At 43.1% G+C, this 5,752-nt stretch overlaps 1 pseudogene; it reads right to left on the bottom strand.

The window, feature by feature from the left end:
* Positions 1–4,399: 4,399 nt before the first annotated feature.
* Positions 4,400–5,497, bottom strand: LOC116098166 (annotated as a pseudogene).
* Positions 5,498–5,752: the final 255 nt, after the last annotated feature.

Raw genomic sequence — 5,752 nt, 5'->3', positions numbered from 1 at the left:
TGTCCCTTTGACTACATCTCCCAAGTAGCCTAGTGGTGACAACGATTATGCCCATGTGCAGAACCCAATTGAGCCTTTGGGAGATGGTTTTTAGTTATTTTCAAGATAATGAGAGAACCGAACAGTAGAGAGAGTTTCAGAGGTGCAGACTGGCTCTTAGGGAGAGGCGGAGGCCAGCCGTGGATCAGTTTTAGAGGTACAGACTGGCTCTTAGAGAGAGGCGGAGACCATCCGTGGATCCAGCGGCTGGCCTGCTCTGGGCAGGTTCCCGCAGACAGGCAGGGTTACAATCTGCCCCTGACTACATTTCCCAAACTGCCTTGTGGCGGCCACTATTATGTGCATGCCCAGAACCCAAGAGAGCCTTTGAGAGATGGTATTAGATATGAAAAAACCGAATGAGAGAGAGAGAGAGAGAGAGAGAGAGAGAGAGAGAGAGAGAGAGAGAGAGAGAGAGAGAGATTTCATAGTGGGTCTTGCCTGGCTAGATTTATCTCGAGACCAGATTAAGAGGGTTTTTTGATGAAAACAGAAATATTATTTCAGACAGACAAAGAGAAAGACAGCTATCAGAGAGCAGAAGAGGAGGTGTGTCCCGATATTCATGCTCACTGACCCGGCTGTGGAGCGCAGAGTGACGTTTACATAGATATTTCAAGGTTTTGATGTTAAGTTCATTATAAATTTTCATCTCTGCATCAACATGAAACCTGTCCAGAGGCAGCTGTCCCAATAGGCTTGGCTTACCGACAAGTCAGTGAGAAACTGCTGTTTTTATACAGCTTAACCATTTCTAGCACGTTTGTCCAGTTGGGGCAAGAAGTACAGAGAGACAACAAGCAGGCGCTAGACAGACACTAGATGATCAGAGCAGGAAAAAGAAACATTTGGGCCAAAGAACTATTACTAATGAGACAGGACAGAGCTGCTCTGGTGCTCCTGATATTCATAGAGACATTAATTTATACAGAGGCCATAAGTCTTTTCAGGATGACACTCTTTCCATAGTAGCTACTGTATTTCCTATGCCCCATACAGATAAAATCAAGGGGATTTATAATACTCCTGTATATATTTAGAATCAGCTTCAGTGCGGTGTGAGAACAGCTAGAAGCAGGTCATCTGAAGAAATCAGATTCTCCTTATAACACACTGAGTTTGTGATTAGAAATCATCAGATATGAAGATTGTTTTTAGACTGTATGAAGATTTTTGATTCTTGACTTGATTAAGAACAGTATAGACTAGATTTCCTTCTCTGGTGACATTTACTAAAGATTTTACTATATAGTTATAGATTTATTGCCTTTATATTACAGGGGTAACCAATGGCCCCAGAGTAGGTGCAGGCTCAAGATTCGTATAATTATCTAGGTTTTAACACTTACGGATCAAGCTGTTTTTCCTCTAAGATAGAGACCATTTGATAACCTTATATTGATCTTCAAAAATTATTGGGTGATATTAATTGGCTTCGTCCCTATGTAAAACTTACCACGGGAGACTGGAAGCCCTTATGGGTACTCTCAGAGGTAATGCTGATCTGTATTCTCCTAGATCCTTAACTATAAAGAGACTTCTTCTTTACAGCAGATAGATTAAGATTAGTTTTCAATACTAGCCATGCTCCCACGGCATTGCTGTGGCAGAAGGCACCTATTTTGTGGATCCATTCAAGGATGTGTCCTAAGCGTAATATCATGCCTTATTATGAAGCTGTTGCACAGATGATTATGCTAAGTAGGAAACAAGCTATAACTTACTTTGGCAAGGAGCCGGATAGTATTGTTCATCCTTTTACTATGGAACAAGACTCTTGGCTGAAACTACACTGTGCAGATTGGTTACTGGCTCAAATCAGATTTCAAGGAACTATAGATAACCATTATCCTCAGGATAATGGTATAAAGTTTTTTTTATATGCATGAAGTTATCTTTCCAAGGTAACAGCTTGGAAGACAATAGACAATACCCTTGTGGTATTTACTGATGGCACATCTAGAAAGTACTAGTTTTCTCATTAATGGTATACAAGTAATTAAGTAGTCCTGGTTTTTAGGCTTATTGGCTGAATTAACTGCGGTTTTATAGGCCTTTGAAGCTGTGTCTGACACGTTTAAGTCCAACAGCTTCTGTTTTGCACAGTTTTTAAAGTAAACTTGCCTACAAGACTTCTAATTGATCAGTTACCAAATTATCATTCTTGCACGAAAAAATCAATTCTATATTGGTCATATTAGGGCTCATTCTGGCCTGCCAAGACTTTTGGCCAGAGACTATATCCATTGACAGAGCCCTCATATAGAGAGATTTTGGTTTCTGATCCTATAGCCCTAGCTAAACAAGATCATGAGAAGTTTCACCTATCTAGCCAGACTCTGAGGTTCAAACATTTATTTTCCAGAATACAAGCAAGAATGATCCTTAAACTGTGCTCGAAATGTGTTATTTTTTTCTCCAGTCCCACATTTGGGGATAGACCCTAGAGGGCTGGTACCTTAGTACCTGTAATATAGATATTACATTTTATGCTGATTTTGGTACCTGTTCAAGATTTATTTCTGCTTCCCTGCAAACAAGAGAAGCCTCTAATAATGTTTTTGATCATGGTTTTCTAATTTTCAGTGCTTTTGGTTTGCCCTAAAACTATTTTTTTCAGACAACAGGCCTTTTTACTAAGATTTTGATTGTTGTTTGCGTGTTTCACACAATTATAATCTTGTTTCTTTTTTTAGACCAAGGGAGGAAATCTCTCCCCTCAGAGGTGACTTCAGATTTGTTTTCTCTCCCCTCAGAGGTGACTTCAGATTTGTTTTCTCTCCCCTCAGAGGTGACTTCAGATTTGTTTGGAGCGTGAAGGTGTCCTTACCTTCACCTTCAGAGTGCAGACATGCACTGTCATGCCTGGTTTGTTTTTCTAGATCTAGCCCTGGGTAGCCTCAGGCTCACTGCCTTGGTCTCCTGAGTGCTGGGACTGCAAACATCCAGGTCTTTGCTTAACTTTGGTGACAAGGCTCCTGCTGGGAGTCCTTTCTTTTTAGCTTTTCTACAGACCTACACTAGAGGTGTGCCTGTGGGCAGACCACTCTGGCTGTTTTTATTCTGGCTGTTGTTATTCTCATGCCTGTGCTTGACTTGGCCCAGTTGCTCAGTCTACATTTTTCTTTTTCTTTTGTTTCTTTTGTTCTGAAAGCTGAACAAGGCTTTTTCTGCCAGTTTTGAACGTGTCTTTTCTCGTTTGTTTCGGAAATCTGCTTACTCCTGATTAAAGCAGAAACTAATTAACCGTGTCTCACCCAGAACAAAGTTTCGGTATCATTTCAATATTTACTGGAGCAGGTGACATCCCGAAGTGCCTGGATTCCACTAAGTTACCAGCTTTTCAAAAGAAATCTGCTTACTCCCTATTAAAGCAGAAAGCTCCCCTGGAGCAAATTTTCGGTATCTTTTCAATGTTTACTGGAGCAGGTGACACCCCGAAATGCCTGGCTCTCACTTAGCTTCCAGCCTTTCAAAGGTTAATTCAGATACCAGAGGCTTCAAAGAACTGATTTACATCATCTTGAGACCAGTTTCCTGGCAACAGACCCCAGCGTGCTGGTGAACAAAAGACTGATTCCAGCTGCCCTGCCTCTTGATTCCAGCCACCCCATTTAAGCATCAGGCTGTTAGAAGTTTGTCAACTGCTTCCAGAGAATCCTGGCAGCTTCCAGACTTTGCAGGTCTTAATAGGCACAACTTGGCATTTCGCATGGAAGGATGGTGCATATAAGGACACTTAATCTGGCTGGGATGTCTCCCTAGGCTAGCACATGGTCAAAGGCCATCTGTCTGGGTTACAGACGTTTCATGGCCTGGTTTTCCCACTGTGCGAAAGTGCCTGAGGGGGCAGAGTCAGAAAGTGCATTACGCACCACTGTGTTTTCCATGCATACGTGTTGAGAACGTGTCACAATTCCCTGCATCGATTTTTAACGAGAAAGGGTGAAATGTGGGCTCTTGCCCCCTTTGCCTCAAGAGTCGAAAGCGAAACGAAACTGCCCTCAGATACAGGACTGCGGATGCCTCCTGTAGAAAGAATGCCTGACTACCTCAGATCAAAGACTTTCGTCCTTGCCTTTGAAGTACCTTTTTCTCTGGTCTCGTGTTGATGTTAAATGGCTTGGTATCGGGTTGCCTTTGGTTTCAATATTGCCTCTGGTTATTTAAACTGAGTGATCCAGTAAATAGACACACCTCTCTCGATGCACCTACCTAGCATCTGTGCTTTTTCTTTCTCTCTTACCTGCTTGTGTTTTCAGGTACTCCATTATTCTCCGTCTGAGAGTACCCAACAGTAGTGAGGGTCCGCCAGCCGGCTGGACCCCCCTACATTGAATTCCATCTCTGTTATCCTGGTTGTAGAATCTTGGCCAGTCAGATTCACCTTGGTGATTCTTGGTGTCCTCATTTCCCAGTCTGTGAGGCCACCTGGATGGCTTTGATCCACTCAGTACGCTCCTTGGAAGTGGCCGCCTGCAAGTAATAATGAACTTCATCTGCTGTGATGATCTCAAAGAGGTTCTCTTCATCACTCTTTTTAGCATCAGGACTGCTCTCTACCGAAGTCACCACACAGCCTCTCAAGTAGACTGCTCCCAGGGGATCTTCACCCCCAGCAGGGTCATAGTAGTGCAGGTAAGGCCGGGTCTTCTCTCAGAATGAATTTTTCACTTTCCAGTTTTTCCTCTGCTGCCCCTGCTTCAGTAAACATCCCTGCTTGATGATAACCCTCTGAATTCTTCTTTCAGGATGACATCATCATCACTGGAGTTCTCCTCACAGAAGAATCCACTGGCTGGAAAATAGTAGAAAGCATCAGGGTTGTCCAGGAAAGGGTTTTCAGCTATTCCATGTGCTGCATTCTTGGACAGATCGCTAGCAGGCTGCAGGTATCCTTCACTGAGCACGGAAGCGGAAATCATGAGGCCTTCCTGGTGATTCTGAACTAGCTTGTTAGAAACCAGCCAGTCAATGACACCACTACCTGTGAAGCAGTGATTAAAAATCTTCTTGTCCTTCTCCAGATTCAATTCCTTTATTCCTTTTTCAGAGTCTTTCATAGACAGATACAAAGCCCCCAAGTCAATTGTCTCTGGCAGATGAATGAACCTCCTTGTGGATTTTCTTGCAAACTTCTGGCCTCCTTCAATACTTTTAATGGCTTTCTTGATGTCCTGGACCCAAGCATCTCTCTCCTCCAGGAAGGCTGCCTGGAAGAAGTGGTCCTGCTGTTTGGTTGTAGTGATTTTTAACACGAACATCCATTTGCCAAAGTCTTGACAGGGGCTAGTTAGAGTACTTCCTTTCAGTGGGATCATCCCCTTGGGGCTGTGTCACTTTTGTTTTTATAAAACTCAGTTCCATCTTCTAAAAGTACAACCCACATAGGTTTCCAGGTTTTAAACACGCTTCCCTTCTTCACAAGGTATACCTCCCTGATCCTCTTTGGTTCCATGTCTGGTGGACAGACAGACACACGGGTCCACTCTTCAGACATGTCCTCTGAGGAGCTCAGTCTCCTCTGAAGGCTGAGCTACTTGTGGGATGTCCTTTTTACAGTGAAGTCTCTCTCGCAATTTCTCTTCTGCTGGTGACTACAAGATGACATCCTTTTCCCCTCTCTGGGGTGATGAGTCAGAAAAAGGAACTAGATAGCTGAGCAGCCCATGCTTTCCTAATGATCATCATCATTTAAATTTTTTAACACATA

The sequence above is a fragment of the Mastomys coucha genome, unplaced genomic scaffold, assembly GCF_008632895.1.
Source record: "Mastomys coucha isolate ucsf_1 unplaced genomic scaffold, UCSF_Mcou_1 pScaffold20, whole genome shotgun sequence".
Taxonomy (NCBI): Eukaryota; Metazoa; Chordata; class Mammalia; order Rodentia; family Muridae; genus Mastomys; species Mastomys coucha.
This window is presented reverse-complemented; position numbering and strand designations above follow the sequence as displayed.